The sequence below is a fragment of the Rhynchophorus ferrugineus genome, unplaced genomic scaffold (assembly GCF_030347505.1).
Source record: "Rhynchophorus ferrugineus isolate W39M unplaced genomic scaffold, kcgeb_rfMv2 rfM8, whole genome shotgun sequence".
Lineage (NCBI taxonomy): Eukaryota > Metazoa > Arthropoda > Insecta > Coleoptera > Curculionidae > Rhynchophorus > Rhynchophorus ferrugineus.
Genome location: NW_027472587.1, coordinates 30,643,568 through 30,667,949, shown reverse-complemented (window position 1 = coordinate 30,667,949; position 24,382 = coordinate 30,643,568). Strand labels below are relative to the sequence as shown.

General features: G+C 32.7%; 1 protein-coding gene across 1 annotated transcript in view; it reads left to right on the top strand.

The window, feature by feature from the left end:
- The window catches only part of side-VII (sidestep VII transmembrane protein), a 446,220-nt gene that overhangs the window by 375,754 nt on the left and 46,084 nt on the right, over positions 1 to 24,382 (top strand). The window lies entirely within an intron of this gene.

Below are 24,382 nucleotides of genomic sequence, written 5' to 3'. Positions count from 1 at the left end.
TGATTCTCGTTATTTTCAAATTTTGTAAATCTTCTTTTATTTTGCTCCTCGCATTTACATTGAACAGAACCATATGGCTCCTTTATCACTGTAAATATTAAGTGCGAAGCCAAGAAACCATCTTTGATATATAATTTAACGTATCTCGGGTGATGTTTACATAAATAGCATAGGGCATCACTTTAAAATTCAATGGAGTACCTTGTTAACTAGCTATTCTCTAGAACTTCTAATAATTTGCATTAATATTTAATATTTATTCAAAAAAATTTTCGTAATTGTATTAAATGGTAACAAGCATATAGCGCAGTTACTGCTTTTTTTAATTCTAATAATGATTTTTAATTAATTTTAATTATTTCCTTATAGAAAGTATAAACTGAGCCAAAGTCACGTATCAACTCTTTTAGCCCGAATAATTTTAATGAATAATTTATATGAACTTGTTCAGCAATTTTAAATTAGATTTAAAATTAAAACCTATACCTATAATAATGCGTCTGAATATAGTAATAGCTGATTACATCTGAAGAAAACCAGGGCCTTTAGGCATTATTCAGGTGTAGTCTCATGTCAAATATTTCCAGTATCTAGCGCAGATATAGCTTCCTATAGGAAACTTCATAAATATATTCAATTTTAATGCATATCTAATGTGCACATCAAGCCAGCTACAGTGCAATATATCGGAAATATTTTCCCTGTAAGTCTAGTTTGCTATTGATGGCTACTGATGTAACTGAGGCAATTCTAAAAACTACTCGAATAATAAAAATAATATAATAATTTGACTAAATTAAGCTAAAATTGGTAAGTTAAGTTGGTTTGCGTTTAATATGTAACTAGTTGTGAATTAATTATTTCAATGATATTAACATCACTGGTAACTATCCAGGATATGCAGGAAATTCTGAAAATAATTTAATAAAGAGAAAAAATTAATGAGGTATTTTTGAAGCAGAAGAAATTAGATTTATTAAATACGTTTTTACTGCGTATATATTAATATTAAAAGAATTGCTATAAAATATTTAAAATAACAGGACCACCAAAGGTGAACTAAAATTGCTCAAAGTCCCCTAACCAATAACTGTTACTAGATGCCTGCTTGGAAAAACAACCCTAATTCGCACAGGACTCTTTCTCTCTTCCCTTTTGTTGATGAGTTTTTAGCCACCACGTGATATCTTATAACAAATAAATTTACTAGAAAAGAAGAAAAAATAGGATATCTACTATTTTATAAACTGAATGGTGATTTTATTTAACATTGCAAGAAAATAAATTATTCTTTTCTTAAATAAGTCTAGATTTTATGCAATTTATTATTTTTCGATATATATTTTAGATGAAAACTATATATAAAAGATACAAATTATAATAATGCATAAATGAAAATATATACATAAAATAAAGCTACATAGTTATCCAAGATGAAACACATGGGACAAATGAAAGAAATTGCAGAATTTGAGATTATTAACAATAATTTGGTAAATATTTTGTAATGATGATAAATATTAAGATGTTTAACGACTAACTAAATAAAATATGTAACTGCATAACAATTAATTCTTTAAACCCTTTATCAATTATATTAATTATTTACTTTATACATCTAAATTAATTACTTTAATATAATTTCTATATTGTGAAACATAAAGTACCTATTTGTGTCCGTTACTATTTTAATTAAAATACAAATATGTATTACTTAAGTTAATATTCCAGAGTTATTATTATAGCATAAAAGTAGCTGTTCTGAAAATGAGTCCGATTTTCATGATACATTTGTTATAATGTATCATAATCAATGATGTAGTAATTTAATGTTACCAATACTTTGCTGATTATGAAAACTTAATGGAAATTATATTCAATTAAATTCAATTTAAAATAGGTTATTAGGTGTTTTTTTAAAGTTATTACTAACATAATATACAGACATCTGTTACTATAAATAATGTTATATAGCAAATGTATTTCTAATCTTAAATTAAAAATATTGTCGAAACAAGTAAAACTACCATATGATATTCAAATTGTTCTCTTTACTTTATATAGAGGAACATGATTAACTTTATAATATGTGGTTGAATTTCGACCACAGTCGAATCACTAGTTTTAGTGAATGGAGAAAAATTTATCAAATAACATGCAAGCAAGCACCTAATAGCAGCAGAAAAATAGAACATGAACACGGTAGGACATGTCACGCATGAACCTTTCTCGATATCTTGAATTTAACGCTTTCCAGCAAGCAGCACTTTCATAATCTCAAGTTCGCCATTCTCATCATTCTTGCGTCATGTACCGAACATAGGGTAATAATAAAATTATCCATCTGACAATTTAATTAAACCATGCGTGCCACTCTTTATATAGTCGTTCCTGTACACGAGAAGGCATTACACGTAATATTTTAAAAAGTAAACCTGCAAGACGTTGGGTCATAATAACCGTAATAAATCCCTCCTTATACAAGCGCCATTATTTCTGGAAATAGTCAACGTACTCTAAAATTGCCTTTATAGCACGTTTACCGCGGTCTTATTATAGTTCCGACGAAATATAGCAAATATACCAGTTATTCTTGCCATTTGGTTCGTGAATACCTCCTATTAGATCGCTCCGAAACTATACTTTTTGTTAAATATAACTGCGGTAACGAAAATCAATTCTCGAGGGATAATCACTATGTAACCGTTCCCATTTTGATGTAAACGTTTCCTTTGAATTTATAAACTTCTTTTATTACGTTTGTTCTTGGAATTTGTGAAACAATTATAGCATAGACTTGTAGTTATTTCGCGGAAAGGATATTTTGAAAGGTATAAATGTTAGAGTAGATATTAATTGACTGGCACTAATAATGAATAGATAATGGGGTCCAGTGAAGATTCTATAATGACACAATCTATAGACCATAAAAAGTAGACCTTAGTGTTAGATTTGATTTCAGAAATGTTTTGCGGTATCTTAGCAGGAAAGCGCTAGAAAGTCATTCCGCTACATTTTGTTGGTTGGTTGGTTTATTATCTTTACAGACGCCTGTAAAGAAAACATTTTATTAGGAAGGCACTTCATTGGCTGAAGATTTCATAGACATCGCGTAACTCACAAGTAACTCAAGTCTCAACTTACTGGTCTACCAATTATATTATTTTATTTTGTATCAATGTATTCTTTTAACATACTTGTTGAAGAATTAATTTTCCTGACTCCATGCGTGGACCCAAAAAAATCCCACCTATACCAGTAGCCTTAATCCAAATTATTCATTATAAGTATCTTAACCAATATATATTTATTTATGAGAATGAATCCTGAATCTTTCAAAATAATCATGGTACCCATAGTAACAATAGTTGCCCTGAATGTGATCTAAAACCGCAGCTATTGGATTCAGTACTACAATAAATTTCCTCTAAGTATTCTTGTTCTATAACCGAGAAAGTCCCAGTCTTACCCTGACTCTGGTGGTTCACGGAGTTAGATATATTACCCTTTCCTACCACCCGATTCGGTAAACTTTCTGGTACTGAAAGGACTGAATGATTTCTGGACACCTTCTGCGCTAGTATATTTAGATTTTAAATTTAAAATTATCACAACATTAAAATGAATCCACGTATACGTTTAACAATATATAATCACCTAGTTAGGAGTGTCGTTTATAGGATTCGTATTTCAGTTATAAGTAATTGAGACTGGCCCAATCCTGGTTATATCTATGGATCAGTATATATTAAGCATTGTTTTGAGTTAATTAAAGATTCTTGTTTTTGTTCGAGTTAATGATTACTGTGATGTTAGGTTGAGTTAAAATACTTACATGTTAGTCTTTATTATAGAGATTAATATTCTTATTAAGAATAAACACATTGTTTAAATTGTACAAATTAACGACGCCAAGCTGCTTCAATTAACCCCAAATTAAGTATAAAATATATATAATCAAATATTAAGAATAATGTAAATACATATGTTTACGTTCTTGTATATTGCCATTCAACGATGACGTACTTGTAAATATTTCTTGTCACCAATATTCGCAAGTGAAAACATGTTCATCAAAAAAGCTATTAAACAACTTAATCTAACTGCCAATTGTTTCTATGGTCTATTACAATTAAATAATAGTTTTTCTTTTAGTATTATTGATGTATTCACAATATACAAGCGCCAATTATACAACTTTCCAAATGAAATTTTCAACATCCATTATTATTGTTTTATTTCTTCTGCTGAAATCCATCAAGAATTTTTAGAAACGTGTAGTGTTGCTTGTAAGTGACTTTAATGAACTGACGGAGGACTGAAGAAAAAAATAGATATTGAGAAATATTTCAGACGGACTAGCTGCTGTTTATACGCTACGTGAAAGATTGGAAAGGAGTGAAAATAGTTTCCAGAAGAATTGACTAAAAATAATCTTTCGAATCGTTTCAACATCGCTGTTTTATCGGTTGACAGACACAAAGAAGAGTTTTATTGCGTCTTGGGTCTAGCAACAAAAAATGAATTAGCTACGGCAATCTCAAGCTAATCAGTCATTGGTTAGTTTAGAAGAACAATCAACATCGACACGAAGGTGAATATTCACAGCCCTAAAATCTTCAGAGTTCAGCATGGTGTATTATATTACGAGCTGCTAAAACGAAATGAATATATTAGATATTTACCGAACTCAATTGAACAAATTGAATGTTGTGTTATTGAAAAAGACACCAGCAAAAGTGAGTAATAAACGCAAAGTAGTTTTCTTGCATGACATCGCTTGACCACTAGTTGCAAGTGTTGTGAAGAATACACTGCTCCAGCTCGAATGGGAACCTCCTCCGTATCTAAAGTAACTACCAGATGTAAAGCTTTCTGTTTACCACTTGTGCAGTTCGATGCAAAATTATATATTTTAAAGTAAAAAAGTTATCAGAATACATGCAAGCACCTGGATCTCACCTCATTGGGCGTTTTCACATCTGCCGACACGACACCAACAACGACGTCAGTGGATGCGTAATCTCACGTAAATAAATGGAACCCTTTAACACTCGTCGATATATCAGTATCGTGTCGTTGCAGTCCACGACGTGTCGGCGGGCAGCAATCAGTCAACTCGTGTTAGTGCTGATTTCTAGATATTGTGTACATAGATATATTTATGATTAAAAGCGGAAAATGTTTAGCTTTAAACATGATATTGTAACACTAACTGAATTAGTTAGTCAAGTATATGGGACAAGAATAATGAAAATAATAAAAACAAAATACTTAGAGATGAAAACTGGCAAGAACTATTTAAATATTTAGTGGAAGGACATGACCAAATATCCTAAGTGGAAAAGAAAAAGTTTTTTTGCGTCACAAACTTAACAAATATAGCAAGTACAATTTGTTGTTAACTCTCCTCATGACCCTAGAAATGCTATCGTGTCGACAAGTGTGAAAGTACGTACTGAACTGTCGTATCGTTGTCGGTGTCGGTGTCGTGCCGGCAGATCTGACAACACCCATTGTTTTCACTGCCTGAAATACCCGCCATTGTTAAACTTTTATGAGTATTTTACATGACCTTGAGAATTCGAAAGGTTAAAAATATTTTTAGCAAAAAAAAATTGTTTGAAAAGTTGCTGACTTCAAAAAATAAATAAGACCGACTTCCGAACCGACTTCAATGTAGTTGGCTAGGTTCAACAGTTGTTAGTAGTTAAAATAATATTGTAAATAGACAAATAGGTTTAGGTAGGTATTAAGCTAAATTGTGTGTATATAGTAGATTCTAAAATACATGTGGTAGATAGGTTAAATAAGGTTTTTGTTTATTTTTAGTTAGTTATTACAACGATTATTATGTAGATACCTTATTTTAAAATGTTTTTTTCTTTGGTGTTAAAAAGTTTGATTATTTTTTAATTTTTAGTGAGTTCCTTATTTATTTTATGAAGTCGGTTCAATTTTTTTTTAATATTTTATTTTTCTCTTTTTAGTGTTAGGTATTTACTCAATACTCAACTCAATTTTACAGTAATTTTATTTAATATTACAATACGTAGATCAAGTAAAGGTACGTACGTATGAGGAAAAATAGTAAGAAAGAAACAATGAGTGTAAATAAGGAGGACTCAAGTTCTGGGATGCACTACCTAGAGTAGGTGATTTAACAAATGTTCGAACTCAACAGCAACAAAGAGTTACTATAATATTTTTAAGAGGTCTTATATGCTATTTAGTTAGTGCTTAAAAAGCAAACTGAATGGCTATTGAACTGAAAGACTCCCGATTTTCCAACATATCGCCTCAGCAATAACATTATACACATATATCTGATTATTTTACATAAGAGACATGTGCAAATTTTGTACGTGTCTTTGAAATTTGAGCGTTTTCCTGGATTTCCCCCCTTTCCCCTACAGATCCCGATTTGTCTCCCATGGGACTACCTCGGAAATGCACTCTTTCGAATAAAAAAATAATTTTGAAAATCGATCCGTAATCGACGGAGAAATCGGCGAATATACATTAAGAAAATATATATAACCGAACGTATAACTTCCGTATTTTTCGAAGTCTGTTCAAAATTACTCAATGATAGTTACTAAGTGGAATATAAGACGGCCTGAATACGGTCATTTAAAAATACTATTTATCAGATCTAACTGCGACAAATCTTTAACCGAGCTTCTTGAACATCAAAAAAATTATTAACTACCTAGTATATAAACTACAAACCTTCTTATAATACGATTACGATTTAATGAATTATAATTAAAATATAACCATGTTCCAAGTTAACGTTTCATTAAGTTTTGCTTTTACAAATTCCGCTCTAAAATATTTTTATCAACATTTCAACAGCTGAGACCATTTGCATTTATGTATAAGGTGTAAATGTTGAAGTTTTCTTATTTTTCCAAAAACATTTCTACTCCCCGTTCATATATCACGTTTTTATTAGTCCCTGAATCGTTGTAGAATAACGAATAGCAGCCGTCCTTTTTTGTTGTTGTTCTTTTTCATACGAAAGTGCGGCGCCTTTTAAAAGTGCAAAACATTTCCCTCGTTTCGAAGCCGACGAATTTTTCCGTTTTGCTGTTGTTTAATATTAAAATATTTCGGTATTCGAATTAGGACGTGTGATAAATATTAGGTATACGAAAAAGCAATTAAGGTTTTTACGTTTAACTATATAAACTTGTCAGGTTTACAAAACAACAAAATAAGCTATTGAAAAGTATACATAATGTGCGTTGGTGAGAATTATGAGTCTTGAAGAAGCTTGTAAAAAGACAAGACGAGAAGAGAAGGCAGAATTTAGACTAAATCACGGTTTTGTGGACAAGATTTTCAAACTCCGTTAGTTTATGCATGAAGGCATTTGATATGAAAGAAATCCGATTATTGTTTTTATTGATTCTCGCTTTGCTTTCGATTGTATTCAGTGGTGATTACTTTCAGTAGCTTTAGAAGTTGAACATTAATGAATAATTTTATAAATAAAGGTATAAAGGCTTCATTATAACTAGGGTATTTCTCTCCATTATTTTTCGACATAGTAATGGATGCATTTATATGAAAAATTTTTAAAAAGAGACTTGGCGTTCAATATAACAGCACAAATTTCTTGGCCGATCCGCTGTTCCCTGATATAAAATGTTGAATCTTATAGCATTGTTTATGATACAGTTAGCATTGAAAATCCATAAAACTTAAGAGATACAAGGGTCACTATTTATATTTCGGGAATAGGAAAAAAATAGTTAAACTGCGAATATATTTCTATTGTTTTTCAAAGTACTCGCCACAATGATCGATACACTTTTGCATACGCTTAAACCAACTTTCAAAACATTTATTCCATTCCGAATGAGGTATCTTCAAAACATGCCTTTTGAACGCTCCTATGGCTTGTTTAGGCCGATATATGAGAGCTCTCATTGTCATGATGAAGAACAATCTGGCGTCTCTTGTTTGTTTTCCTTATTTCACCGAGGACTTCTGTCAAACAAATGGTTGTGTACCAATCAGAATTTACTGTTCTACGATCCTCTAGAGGCACTGTTGCAATAAGACCAGTTTTCCGAAGAAACAGGCCACCATATTCTTTGAAGTGCTTCGTGCGCGAAGAACTTTTATTGGATTTGGTTCATCTTGGAACACCCATACAGCTGCTGCTTACTTTCGGGCCCATGCGAATATATCCATGATTCGTCACTTGTCACGATTTTACAAACGTCTTTCGAAGCACCGCGATTGAATTTCTTAAGCATTTCTTTGCACCAATCGACATTAGCCTTTTTTTTTTTGTACGTTTTTCAAAGTGTGTGGTATCCATCATAACACAGTACACAATAGCTGACATGACGATCTGGTTTAATCATTTCGCACAGAGCATCGGTGTTTCCTGACACATCAGCCGATTTTAAACGACCTTCACGAAACTCGTCTAAGAGCGAACTACGACCACGATTGAATTCACTAAACCAGCGATACACGGTGGTTTTTGATGGAGCTTCATCGCCAGAAGTCAAATTAAATTGCTTGATGCACTCTTGTTGTGATAATCCACGTCCAATATCGTAAAAAATCATCGCACGGAAATGTTCACGATTCAGTTCCATTTTTTTGGCGAGACGAAACTTTCAACTAAATATAAAATAAACCATTAGCGTCCATACGACAAAATGTTCTAAGTACGTATATCGTCAAAAATGTGAAGCTTTAAGATGGAATCATCAGATAGACTCACATGACAACAGTGTTGCCAAACGGTATTGAATTCAAGAATTCAACTCCAGAAGTTCAGTTACTTGGCATCAGTAATAATGACGGAGAAATAATCATCTATATTGCTGCAAAAATAAGCCGGATCGGTAAAGGCTGCAGGAGCTTTTTCTGCTCTAAAATGCTGAGAGTAGAAAGGAGGATATATTACAATAATTTCCCTTACTAATTCTACTGTATGAAATGTATTCTCCCTAGAATAAAAGGCGAAGGAATTCCTCATAAACTTCTTTGTTTTATATATTCTTTGCTTATAACATATATGTCATACATACTCATTCGTTCAATAAGTGATTTCCTTCTAAATAAGATAAAGCACAAATAAAAATTAATTTGAAGAAACTGAAATAAAAAACACGATTTTATGATTTGAGCTATATTGTATTATTCAAATTAATTTTTCTAAACTTCAGATCGTTTGTTCCAGTTAACTGAACTTGTTCGGCAAAAATTGTTTTCCTTTGGTGTGTTTGTTGAAATACCAAGGACCAAATGGAGACAAATTTATTCTATAGGGTGTACAATTCGAATGATTCCAAATTATTTCCATAATTCCTTGTATTAATATATAACAGGTTGTATTATAATGGAAAAATATGTTTTCATTCTTTTGTAAACCAGATTATTTTAGCAAAATTTAGAAGTAATTTGTTTAAATGGTTACAATAACAATATCATTTGTTTATAAAATTATAAGCAGGCATATATAGAGTATTTTTATTTGAAGCTATATTGGTATGATGCAGATTGGTAAGATTCAATAAACAGTACCGAAATATATTCGTCAAAGAGATCCCAACAACAATTCTAGTTATAAGTTAATTTATGACTACTTTTTATACAATAGGGAATAGGCAACGCGAATGAGGGGTAAATTTTATAAGTTTATGAATTTCCTAAATTAAAATTAACTTAAGCTAGAACTAATAGTAATACATATATTTTATAAAGGTTGTTCGCTTGTTTGTTTCACTCCAATCTGCTCATTTAGTGCCCTTTGTTCAGTAGTTGTATTTGTAATTAAACTTAATTTAGAGTTAATAATCTTCTCTTATATTTTGCGGCTAAATCTTTGGTTCTATCTTCTTATACTTCGTGGGTTTATTTGATTTCGAGGTCATCGAGCAGTCCCACAGTTGGATTGATGGTCTAGTACAGGTTATAGTGGATATCAAGGCATTACAGTGATTCGACTTGAGGAACTGGACATCTCCCACGTAATACTATTAGATTTATCTCCTTTTGCCCTAACGGGTCTTTGACATAGACAGATTTCAAGCTATTAAATTTGTATTTTCTATTATCTGGTCCATTCGTCGATATTATTAACTACTACTGCGATTTTTTGTAATTAAAAGCAACTTAATAAAATCACAGAAACCCATAGCTGACAGAATAATAAAGCCTGCACTTTCTCAAGATTTTACCCGTACTAGTTAGTTAGTTATTTAATATTATTTACCTAATCTGGTATATATTAATCAAAATCAATGCTCCATTTAGTTAGTAGCTAAACGGCCTTAATTTACCAATAATTAATGACCTCAATTGTTACATTCAACGACAATGTCTCTTTTGTATAATTTCATTGTTTGTTAATTCTTATTCCGCAAGACAAAATTCTCGTCTAGATGATTTAAGACACTAGATTTTTTATTGTGCCATAAAACGCTGAATGTGCATTTTGTACAATTCCACTGAAAATTAATTCCTCTAAGTAAAAGATACGAGCGAGCAGTTGACATTACGAGTCTTATTCTTATTTAGATGACAGTTTATGTCCACAGTTTAAGCTTAAAGTGATTACTCGACTAATTTTCGAAGACCCTTATAAAGATTAATACTTTTGACAGTTTCGTTTGTGCATGCTTTCGTTATTTAAACTTAAAAATTGTGTCTTACCAGGATAAATAACTGTCTCACAAAACTATATTATATTTGGTTTTTAATGCGAAGAAACTCTTTTCTGTAGATTATCAAGAACTTTCAAACTTATAGCGATGATACCTCGTCATATTCTGATTGTCGATTTTAGTTTCAATGATTTAAAAGTGGTTATTTTCATGCCAATAACAATGATCCTCAAAAACTACCCCCAGGCTCTGGAAGAAAGCATTGAGAGAGCTATAAACAATTCCAATTCATGCAATTGGATAAGGCCAATAAGATGGAAAATCGCTAATAAAAAAAATTACATGCTAATGTTATGCCGAACTGCTTCACCATTTCGATTTCATTGATTGTCAATCAAAAAAGTATATTTTTCTGAAACTTATCGTAATTGCCAATGAAAAGTGAATCTACTATAATCTACGTTATCTATATCCTAGGGGCAAAAAATTATGGGTTTATCCAGGAAAGATATCCCAATAGACAACGAAGCAAAGTGTTCATTTATATGAAGTAACGCTACGCATATAGTGAGATCAGAAAAGTGTTGTATGTTATTACCTATCAAATCCGATTCAAACAATTGCTGCAGATGTCTACTGACGTCTACTATTACAAAATTGATTAGTAATAGCAGTTAACAGGACCAAAGTCACCTTCTTGCATCACAACGTTTGATTACAAGTTGCTAGAGTCATGAAGAATACACTGTTGCTAATATAATAGAAAATTCTGCTGCTGCTGCAAGCATATTTTACAGCATAACATCTTCTGATTACTATTTGTTCAAATCAGTATAGCATAGCTAGCCTGCAAACTATTTCCAAATGCTGAAGAAGTGAGAAAATGTGTCAAACCAATATCGTTCTATCGACACAGTGTTGCAATATTACTTCAAAGATGGGAAAATGTTGTAAAAAGTGATAGGAAATATATTGTTTAATATAACTATTTAATAGATGGCGCTACTAGAATTAAATTCATATGTTTTTAGTTAGCCCTAACACTCAAAAGATGCGTGTATAAGTTTCACAGCTGTCGGATCATCAGTTTATAAATCATAGCATTTTGAACGAAGCAGCTTTTTTTATTCTGAACAAAAATGGATAAAAAGGAATTTTGCGGGTTGATAAAATTTTGCTTTTTGAAGGGAAAAATACAATTGAAGCAAAAATTTGGCTTGATACCGAGTTTATGGACACTACCCCACAAGCTTGCTTGCCTGACAAGTTTAGACGTGGTGAAATGAGCACCGAGGACGATGAACGCAGTGGACGTCCAAAAGAGCTTGTTACCGACGAAAACGTTTAAAAAATCCACAAAATGATTTTGAACGACCGTAGATTGAAATTGAATGAAATAGCAGGCACTCTAAAGATATTAACTGAACGTGTATATCATATCATTCACTAATATTTGGGTATGAGAAAGCTATGTGTAAAGTGGATGCCGCGCGAGCTCACTTTTGACCAAAAACAACGACGAGTTGATGATTCGAAGCAGTGTTTGAAGATGATCAAGCGTAATAAACCCGAGTTTTTGCGTCCATATGTGACAATGGATGAAATATGGCTCCATCGTTTCACTCCGAAGTCCAATCCAACCCGCTCAAAAGCAGTCGACTGGCAAGTTAATGGCGTTCATATTATGAGATGCACATGGAATAATTTTCATTGACTACCTTGTAAAAGCAATAACTATCAACAGCGACTATTACATAGCGTTATTGGACCGTTTGAAGGACGAAATCGCCGAAAAACGGCCGCATTTGAAGAAAAAGAATGTGCTGGTGCACCATCACAATGCACCATGTCAAAAAACAATGAATTAGAGTTCAAATTGCTTCCTCATCCACCGTATTCTCCAGATCTGCCCCCAGCGACTATTTCCTGTTCTCAAATCTCAAAATAATGCTCGCTGCGAAGAAATTTTCGTCCCATGAAGAGGTGGTCACCGCAACTGAGGCCTATTTTGAAGCAAAGTATAAATCGTACTACGAAAATGGTATCGAAAAGTCACTATAATCAGTGTACCACCCTTGAAGGGTATTATGGTGAATAAAAAAAAATAATTTTGCCAAAAAAATTTGTTTTACTAAGGTAGGCCGGGGACTTTTCAATTGACCTGTTATACTGTACCAATTTCTCTCTAAATTGTGTTTTAAAACTACAAATTCATCGGCATACAGGCAAGCATTTAGTAAAATACATTTTTATAGGGTATGGATCTTGTCAAAGATCGGTTTAAAAGAATTTTCTAAATTATTTTTACCATTAAATAATTTGTAATGACGAGAACATTTCTATGATACGAGTATAACTAGTTTACCATCAAGTATCAATTATGAATTATTTTATATCTTATGTTGGAAAAGAATTTTAAAGAATTAGTATTATCCGATAACATTTTTAATCCATATAGTGACTTATAAAAATCAAAAAGCTTGCCCGAGTGATTTAAGACATTATATTTTTTATTGCGTTATAAAACTCTGGAATATGCAATTTGTGCAATTTCAGTGGAAATTAATTCCACTTAGTAAAAAATACGAGCGAGCAGTTGCCATTACCGGTTTCATTTCTATTTAAATTCTAGTTTATAATTGCAGATTAACCTGAAAATAGTTATTTATATCAGATAGAAATGTTAATATTTATTGGAATTGAATGAAAAAATTTCACTATATTTCTTCGAATATAATAATTATTATTGCAATAATTATTTTATTAATTCTGTTTTCTTTAGAAATTTGAGAGACATAACTGGATATCTATATCAATTTTGAATTACGACGACACAGAATAAACACACTTTAACTTCACTTAAGTAATTTAATTTCCAGAATAAGAAATGGTGACATATCGGATCCACCAAAAGCTAACAATACTGCTTTCCATACTTTTCTCTAAGGAATCGAAATTTGGTGCGATAAATAAAATTGTCTGCGGATATTGACAGTATTTTCATGTTTCAATTGTTGACCTTCTCAACTATAATAGTTCTATGATATTCACAAACTAGTTGTCCACGGCTAAGCAACAACTCGAAGTTCCCCAATCCAATGTGATAATTTTACTCTTTATAAATATTTTTTTAAATTTTGCTATTGGCAGATATCACACATAATGCAATTTGTTGACCTTCGATGTATCAAAAAAAAAAAGATACAAAGGATAGACGCTTGGTTCCACGTTGTAAGACTTGTGAAGTATTCACTGTTACAATTACTCTACTACACCCAGCGAGGTCATCAGGCACACAGTTTGGAAAAGCTAAAGAAGAGCGAACAGCCGATTGGATCGCTACCAAAACAATACCGTTCTTTCACCACAGTATCGTCATGCCGCCATAAAGAAGTGAAGAAATTAGAAAATGATGAATGAATAAACATATTTTGATTAATATTTATCGTATCAATTTTTATTAACTAAATGGCCTTTTAAGTGAAAAAAATGATCAGAATATAAGCAAGCATCTAACGTGTTCTGATTTTTTTTGATAGTATACGAGATTTATCTGGCTAAAATCCACTTTTCGTAATATTTCTATAATGTTTCCATAGCCGATGCTTAGTTAACTGGCCTTTCTTTTCACTTCATCCAGTTTCACTTTGATATAAACAATTTTCCACTATATAAACACACATTCGTTATTCGGGTCTTTCTAAGTCACAAATGCATAGCTATTCGATCCATTAGCCCACACTGACCCAAAATTCATGCATGAAAGCATGAGGCAAGCCTACAATGCTTTCGTTATGGTTATACAGCCTCGGTTCTGTCAATATTATAAATAGGTTGATATTTTCGGGTATAGTATATAATAAAGCTGTGGTAAAGGAGTGTGGAGTAAAATTAAGTTTTCACTGAATAATAGAAATAATGTTATTAACATTTTCTTCTCTCTATTATAAATTAATGTGTACATTTATATTTATTTACATAAAAATTTACTAGAGCAAGTTTTCAGTGGTATGAAATATTTGTAATGAAATATACCATTAAAAAATAATATTTGGGGCTAATATTAAGGATAATATTATTTATATGTTCATAATTTTTTAAGAAATATGGCTTTCGCTGTATTTTTGTTAGCATCTCTATTTTAGATGATAAAGTATCATATATATATATATATATATATAATATATAATAATATATCATACAAAATAGAGATGCTAACAAAAATACAGAAATGTTTGTTGTGAATTTTAAAAAATGTTAATAATATTATAGCGAAAAGCCATATTTCTATTAGCAAAACTCTAATTATTTCAATATTGGAAATTGATTATAACTATGTATGTTACATATATATAATACAGCAATTAAGTAAGATAATATCAATTACAATCTACCGTTGAATCTTTGCCAGAAAATTCTCGTTAACACAAATAAAAACCGCTATTTATATTTTCGAACAAACAGGAAAAGGAAAAAGTAAAATTTCTCGTAATATAACTATTCGAGACGGCGTATCATTTTGCCGGATAAAGGAAGCCGTGTAGCGAGTCCAGTTTTAACAATTAAGAATGAGAATGGGAGAGAAGGAAATGATAATTGGACAGATTTCCGAGAACATTGGATAGCTCGAGTAATTTTTATTGGATATTACAGTGGAATCCTATATACTAACGAACGGATATATTTTTGTTGCTTTTTTTAATTAACCTCCACGTCTCGTCCGGATAGAATTCGAGTAGGTACTTATATTTTTAATTTTCCTTTATATCTTATTACAAAACGTTGCTAATACATAGAGCCTTTTATTGTACGATGTTCCTTGTCATAAAAAATTTCTAATTATATGTAACAATACTTTAATAGTAAATAGTAGCGTAGGGAATTAACGACTGAGAACAGTCGAAACAGTACGTAATCAAAAAACTAGCGACTGAAAATAGTAAATACTGTTTTCAATCAAATGCGCGCTATCTTGTTTAATTCGTGATGTCAGACGAAGATGTACGAACCTTTTCCGTTATAAATTGTGAGAAAGGAAAGGATGGAGATAATTGCTTGGAGTAGTTAATTTTGTATGTCGTTATATTTTCCAAAGGTAGTATAAGCAAGATGGAAATGTATATATTCCTTCATCTTATTTTAATATATTAATTGCTATTTTCAATTAATATACTATAATAAATATAGACAATAAAATAGAACCAAAACAAAACCTAAAATCTAAAGATGTGTAATAACTATAAATACTAAATAAAAATTAAATATATACCTAATCATAGAAAAGAAACGAATTTGTGATATAATTAAAAATGATCGCGCAATAACTATTAGAGTTTTTTAAATCAAGTAAATGCTTTATTTATCATTGAACGGAAGTATTTTTTAACAAAAATCGAGAGGGTAATCGAAATATTACCTATTACTGCCACAAAAACAGTCAAAAATATTGAACTACCAAAAAAACTATATATATTATATATAAATCTATGTAAGCATAAATTGTTGTTAAATAAAAGTTATTTAGAGTATCGCACGAAATGGCGTTCTCGACATTTAAAAATATCTCGGCTGGAGTTCCACAAGGTAGCATCTTAGGACCTCTCCTGTATCTGCTCTACACTGCTGACATTCCAACAACAAAAGAAACACTTCTTGGAACCTTTGCTGACGACACAGTTATTATGGCAAAAGATATATCTCAGTCCTAGGGCAATAGAAAAAGTGCAAGTGGCAGTCAACAAAATCTACAAATGGACAAAAGATTGGAAAATTCAACTTAATAGCTCCAAATCTGTCCACGTTAATTTTGCATTAAGGCGAAATAATAAAAACTTAATTATATCACTCAATGGATGCCCGATTCCTCAAGCAGAATCAGCAAAATACCTTGGAATCCATCTTGACGGTAGATTAAATTGGAAGCATCACGTTAGACAAAAAGCAAAACACATTAGAACCAAAATAAAACAACTATACTGGTTAGACGGAAGATACTCTCAACTTGATCTAAAATCAAAGAGGTTGATCTATAATACAATTATAAAGCCAATTTGGACCTTTGGGGTGTAAATATGGGGTTGCACTAAAAATTCAAATCAGTTAGTCATACAGCGCTGTCAAAACAAGATTCTTCGATTGATTACCAATGCCTATCGCTATGTAACCAATGAGGAACTGCACGATGACCTAGAAATCAAATGGATTTGCGAAGTTGTGCAGGATTTCGCCTTGAAACACGAAAGAAGATTACTAAATCATTCTAACGTGGAAGCAATACAACTGCTGGACAGCGCGCAGGATGTCAGGAGATTGAAACGAACAAAACCATACGAACTTGTGTGAACATTTAGTGTGTATTATTAGTGTAAACTATAGCTATAAGTTCATAATGAACAAATAATTGTAATTTTATAATTGAGGAATACATACTGATGTATTTTCTCGCACTCGTCTTGCTTGCTAATTAATCCAAGCACATAGGAAAAGTAGTAATAAATTAATTGTAATAATAATAATAATTAAGATTGTACTAAGAGTATCTAATAAAGATGTTATAAAAAAAATTAAATTTGAAAATACAATTTTACACGTTTCATAAAATATCAAGTAATGTAATGTTTTATTCTCTCAAAATGTTATCAATTATTGTTATAATTATAATATTCTACCATACATGTTGAGGTAATATAATTAAACTTTTATTATTATCAGAATTTAACGCAAACTATATCCACAATTTTAAACCAAATTTAAATACAAAATAACTGAGTGTTATGTCTACAATAAGAGTTTTTTGTTAAATAAAACTATTAATATATATGTGTTATATAAATCTGGACAAATGCAAACAAATTAAAATATAAGATAAAATGAATGAACGGGAAAACAACATGACAAGGGATATAATTAGAATCGAAGACCTAAGGATTCAAGAACATTTCGGTCTAATAATAGCTGCTAATTAGGACTTAATTAGCGCTTTATTTATAACGCTCGAACGACCGCAACCACCAATTCGTTTTTTACGGGCCTTACAATTTTGCTCTAATAGTTTTTTAATCGCACTCTACGCTCCGAGTTGTTTCAGGCGTCGTCTGTTCCAGCAGCGTCAAGCTTAAAACCGTCAGTGCGAGGTTTTTTATGTTATTATAGACTCTTCGGTCAGGGTAGTTCAGTTTTTCAATCTCCGTCTATTTGCATAAGGACAAATAATGGTTAGATGTTAAATATCTCTTTGTTTTGAGATCGGTGGAATAGCTTAGACCAAATTTTTGTCTGGACCAAAATAAACTTGGACTTAAGAATTAATACCAAAAGATTTTTTTTTAATTTTTAAGCTTTATTGTGAAAAATCAGTACAATATATTTTATTCGAAGTATTGCCCCATCGATAGTCGCTACTTTTTCCCAAGTTTGAGAAAAGATACGGATTCGATCTCGAAAGGATGACATATATTTGAGCACCACAAATCCAACCATTTTTGGTATCCTCATAAGAAATGAAGCACTATTCAGACTCATCCTAATGTTTCCAAGTATATTTTCACCGGTTTTGAAACGCACGATCAACCGTAGTTATGCTGAGGAATAAAATTGTTGTATTTTTGCTACACTCATTAATTATAGTCGATAGAGGTCCCCACTGGTAGCTGGATTAAGGTTAAATTGCTCATACAGTCGCTTTATCAAGTTGATCCCACCAAATACAGAATTTTAGCTTAGAACCATGGATATTTGGCTTTACCGTTAATGTTTAAGTATGACCATGGATAATAGACGGATTTTCCATCATCAGTAACAATTCGACAAAAAAAATATTTCCAATTTTGCAGTTGAGGCAGCATTTCATATATGGCGCCTTTTAGTGTCTCTTGGCTACGACCATCAACAGCGACTATTCCGTAGCATAACTAGACCGTTTGAAGGACGAAATCACCAAAAAACGGCCCGCATTTGAAGAAAAAGAAAGTGCTGCTTCACCAAGACAATGCACCGTGTCACAAGTCAGTGAAAACGATGGCAAAAATCCATGAATTGGGCTTCGAATTGTTTCCTCAATCACCGTATTCTCCAGATCTGGCCCCAGCGACTATTTAGTGTTCTCAGATCTCAAAAGAATGCCCGCTGGGAAGAAATTTTCGTTGAATGAAAAGGTGATCGCCGAAATTGAGGTCTATTTTGAAGCAAAGGACAAATCGTACTACGAAAATGGCATCTAAAAGTTGGAGGGTCGCTATAATCAGTGTATCACCCTTGAAGGGAATTGTGTTGAATAAAAAAAAATATTTTGCCAAAAAAATGTGTTTTACTATGGTATGCTAGGGATTTTTTAATTGACCTGTTACGATATCTTCAAGACTTAGTTGGTTGCCTTTCCTTGGAAAGATGCCGAGCCTTCTTTAACAATACTCTCCCTGGTGTTTTTTTGTCACCTCCCGTATCATACTATATTTTTGCGCTAACGTGACACTATATCACTAGAGTTAGCAGCCTTCTCTAGGGCAAAGCTAAATTCGCAAATAAATAAAATTGTTATGAACTGATTTCTCGTTACCTTCAACTATAATGAACATGCAATGTGTTTAAGGGAAATGGCCAAAGGTGATGACACTAGATACGCTATCGCCATAGTTGGTAGTAATAACTGATGTCAGTAAGGTTTATGTATCTTATAAATTATCGATAATCTATAACTGTAGCATCAGTAACCGAGTATCCTCTTGGGCACCAGTTTCTAACATATCAAAATAGTTTCGTTCATAATGTATAGCTGCAGCTATAAAACACTATTATCTTTAACTCTAAAATAAATTAAAAATTATGAAAATGATGCTAAGAACTGAGAAGGAAACAAATTTTTAAGTTGAGAAAAATTACAATAAATTTCTAGCTATTACAATGTTACTCATAGTAACTTCAAGAACTGTTATAAAACTCGTTACTCTTGTATATACCAATTCTTACATCTGCCAATGATGATCTATAAATATGAGCCAGAAATATTACTTTTGAATTTCTGATACTGTTTTTGTTACGAACTTGGTTGCCGCTGCGGTCAAGATGTCTGAATGGGCCTCTAACTGTTACAATAGTCGCGGGTTCGAAACCTGCTAGGGCATAGTTGCAAATGTATGTGTAATTATGTATGAGAAAGACCGGATAGCTTTTGTAACTATCTTTAGGTATTCTCTTAGTCGATTTAATGCCGAGTACCATGCCATGATTCGGAGTTGGTAATTTTATTTATTACTCTTAGTAGTTCCACAATCTGCCCAATAGGTATATAATAAGTATTCGTTAGATTTATCTTATATATACATGGCATGTAGAAAATCACTTTATTATGTATTCTCCTGTATAAAATACTATCTTAATTAATTAGTCTTATTCTAAAGTTTATGTTAAAATCAATAATAATCAGATCAGATGGTGTTAAACGTTTTACTTTACGCATTTCACTATCACGTCGCATATTTAGCTGATTTGCCAGTACATTGGGATGCACTGACACTCTTTCGAAGTACTTCACACATACACGTTGAATTACACTTGTAGGTTTTATAGGAATATCGCGTTTTATCACTTTATTTGAAACATAGTACGGAGCATCAACGATGGCACGGAAGATTTTATTTTGGAGCTGTTGAATGATGGATATATTAGATTTGCTAACGGTACCCCATACTTGGATTCCCTATAAACAAATAGGCTTGAATATAGATTTATACAATAATATCTTGTTATCTAATGATAATTTGGATTTGCGCCCGATAAGTCAATATGATACTAGCACTAGGTCCAAGTTGTTTCCGTTTGGTGAGTATGTGCTTCTTCCAGATTAGACGTCGATCCAAATGCATACCAAGATATTTAACATCCTCTGCTTGGAGGAGATGACAACGACTGATAATCACTTGTGTGTCCTTTTATGCAGTGTAAAAATTATATTGGAGCATTTTGTTTCATTGGCTTTAATGCACCATGTCTTCAACCACAGACGTATTTGCTCCAGATGGGTTTGTAGTTTCATTGATGCTCTGACTGAATCTTCATGAGATACTAAGATTTCTGTGTCATGTGTGTATGTTTCCACAGTAGTTATTTTTGTGGAAAGTAGATCGGCTGTATATAGACGATATAATATTTGACCCAGTACACTACCATGTGGAACTCCTGAATATATTGGATGTAATTCGGTATGTTCATCGCCTTGTTTTACAGTAAAATGTTTATCATTGAGGTATGATTTTTGTAACTGATACTCCGAATGAGGAAGAAGTTCCGTTAATGTAACTTGCAAGCCCGTATGCCACACTTTGCAAAAAGCATGAGATATATCTAGGAAAGCAGCCGAACAATATTTTGTGGCATTTAACTCCATATTTATTTTGTTTACAATGCTTACTACGAAACCCAAACTGATGTTTTGGAATAATTTTTCGTTTCTTTTGAGATATGAAAATAGGAAATAGTTGCTGTAGGCCAGATCTGGAGAATACAGTGATTGAGGAAACAATTCATTGACTTGTGACACGGCGCATTATTTTATTAAAGCACCACTTTCTCTTTCTTCAAATGCGGCCGTTTTTCGGCCTGCAAACGGCCCAATTACGCTATGGAATGGTCGCCGTTGATAGTTGTTCCTTTTGCAAGGTAGCCAATGAAAATTATTCCATGCGCATCCCAAAATACAGACGTCATAAACTTGCCAGCCGACTGTTGCCTTTTCCCACGCTTTCGAGCGTGTTCATCATGTTCAGTTCACTCGGATGACTGTCGATTGGACCTCAGAGTGAAATGATGGAGCCATGTTACATCCATTGTCACATATCGATGCAAAAACCTGAATTTATTACCCTTGATCGTCCTCAAACTGTCCTCCGAATCATCAACTCGTCGTTGTTTTTGGTCGCTCGGCACCTAGTTTGCACAAAGCTTTCTCATCCCCAATTTTTCGTGAGTGATATGATGTACACGTTCAGTTAATATCTCTAAAATATCTGCTATTTCATTCAATTCCAATTTACGGTCAATCAGAATCATTTTGTCGATTTTTTAAAATGTTTTTGTCAGTAACAACCTCTTTTGGCCGTCCACTGCGTCCACCCAATTCGGTGCTCATTTCACCACGTCTAAACATAACATACGGATCCTTGATGGTTGATTTTCCTGGGGCAGTGCCCGAAAACTCGGCATCAAGCCAAGTTTCTGTTTCTACTCGATGTTTCTCTTCAAAAAGCAATATTTTATCACCACGCGAAATTCCTTTTTATCCATTTTTTTCCCAAGAACAAAAGATTCTCTCAAAATGCTATAATTCACAAACTAATGAACCGACAGCTGTCAAATTTATACACGCATCTTCTGAGGGTTAGGGCTAACTAAAAAACATATGGATTTAATTCTAATAGCGCCATCTATGTCTCAGGTCGGGGACTTTTCAATTGAACTGTCATATTGACGTTTTACTTCATAAAGATAACGTTAGGCGCCCATTCGTCCCAAACAACGCTCGCAAAACTGATAAATAATCCGGTTAAACAACCAAGTACATATTTAGAGATGTATCCGAAGAGACTCCCAACAACGCGATAAAACACACAACAAAAGCGGCCCTCGTTTTAGAGGCTGAACTCGTCAAAACTCAAAGCCCCTCTGCGCTCTGCGTGAAATAATTTTCTATCTGTGTGCGTGTTTTTAGTGCCCGGCCCGATAAAAAAGCTGAGTTTTCAACAACAGAAAAAAAGTCCGAAAACAAATTTTACAACGCGGTCGCCCACCGCTCGCTACTGTGCTGCCATATTTTTTTCTGTGTCGTGCAGAAAAACGGTCGAGGAAGGTGGCTGACCCAGCGCGTGGGGTGCGAGGGGGATCAGGGTGAAGCCCGGCCAATAAAACGCGTGTAAAAATTTTACGAGTTGCATGATCGGACTGATTTTTTAGTGAGTTTTTAAGGTCGAGGGTTGACTTTTAAATTAGTTTCGGAGTCGGTTAATTAAGGGGCCTTGGATTAAATGCGCTGTAATGAAACGATATGAATTTTCTCCAAAATATTTCTTGATATATTGTGAGTGCATTGTTTTTAGAGTGGTATAGCTTTTAATTAGATTAACTCTCGTTTGATAAGCGACGGAAGCTATTTTAATTTTAATTTCGAGAACAATTGTTTAAGGTAATACTGTTGTAGCGACCGCTACGACCCTTTAGGGCACCACGCATTCACCTACAGCAAGTCCAAAGTTTGGCAACGCTGGTGGATTGGAACCATGCGGTTCCCGGATATAAAACATCAACCCGACGACGTCTAGCACTCTTTTCTTTTCTATACCCCCTTGTAACAGTTCCGCTTCCACAGCGCTACCGTACTTCCTTTACCTTAACCTAATATCCTGTCCATTCTCCCGTCGACAACATTTATCACTTTAAATCGAAATAAACAAGTATTTCTTCAACCAGTGATTTCAGTTCTCGTGGGAATTCCTTCCACAAAATAGTAGTGACTGTTCGGACAAACAATTACATCGACAGCCACACATTCCGACCGACCGACCAGACGAACATTCCTACACTGTTATTCATAGAATAGTCATATAGTCACATATCCAAAGTAGCATTCACGTCACGTCTTCTCAATTTATGACGTGGAAAGGTCGCAATATTGCCGCGTTTAACTTTGACATTTCACAAATTTTAGTTTATTTTAGCGTAGATATATAACAGCATTCTAATATGAATAAAATAATGAAACAAAATCATTATAGTATACTAGATCTAATGCATATATTATGGAAGGTTTTAAACTACAATTAATTAAAGTCAGAATAATTTATAGGATAGGGTTATTTTATTACACTCACATTGAAAGCTTTCCGGAAGCAACTATGTTATCCCCTGGAAGCTTAATTCACCAATTAACAATTTTATATCTAAGTAACATATTTTATTTTCATTAGAAAGTATATTCATATTTAGTTCTTGTTTCCTTATGGATTTATTAATCATTTTGTTATCACAGTATTTCTCCTTGGTTTTATCTGCTACTACCTATGTACTTTTTTCAATGTATTTGCCATATCTGCAAATCAGTTAGTATTAGTTCTTTCCTCGTACATTTTAACCATATGCTCATACATACTCTGATCAATTACACGCATATCTATGCACATAAATATTTCATACTCTATAATACAATTTTTTACAGTTATCTTTTATTAATTATTTACTCACCTCTAGTTGTTTCCACTCTCGTCACCCTGTCTTGATATTATCAACATTTCATCAAAATCAGAATGTTTAATTCACTCTCTGTCATGTGACAGTTCCAAGTTGTAAGCCGCTGTTCAAGCTAATAATTAAGCTGTTATATATAATACTGGTTCACAATTCCACCGTTTATCAATTTCTTCTTCTGTATGTCTGATGGGGTTCATCCAAACCTAAGCGTGTTATTGTAGACAATTTTTTCCACATGTCCAAACAGTTGTTGCTTACTACTTTTCCTCGACCTGCCTGTTATTCTTTGCCACATGATATAATAATTTGATTTGATTAAAAATGAAGTGATAGATAGGATATGCAGTTAATATATATATGCAATGAACTATCAAAAAACATTATGATTTATAAATTCTAATCAAATATTATTATAACTTTTATCTATTTCCATCAACATGTGTTGGCTTTAAACTCATTTTATCAACGTCTTGCCAAGGGTGGCCTAACATTCCATTTTGAAATACCTACGA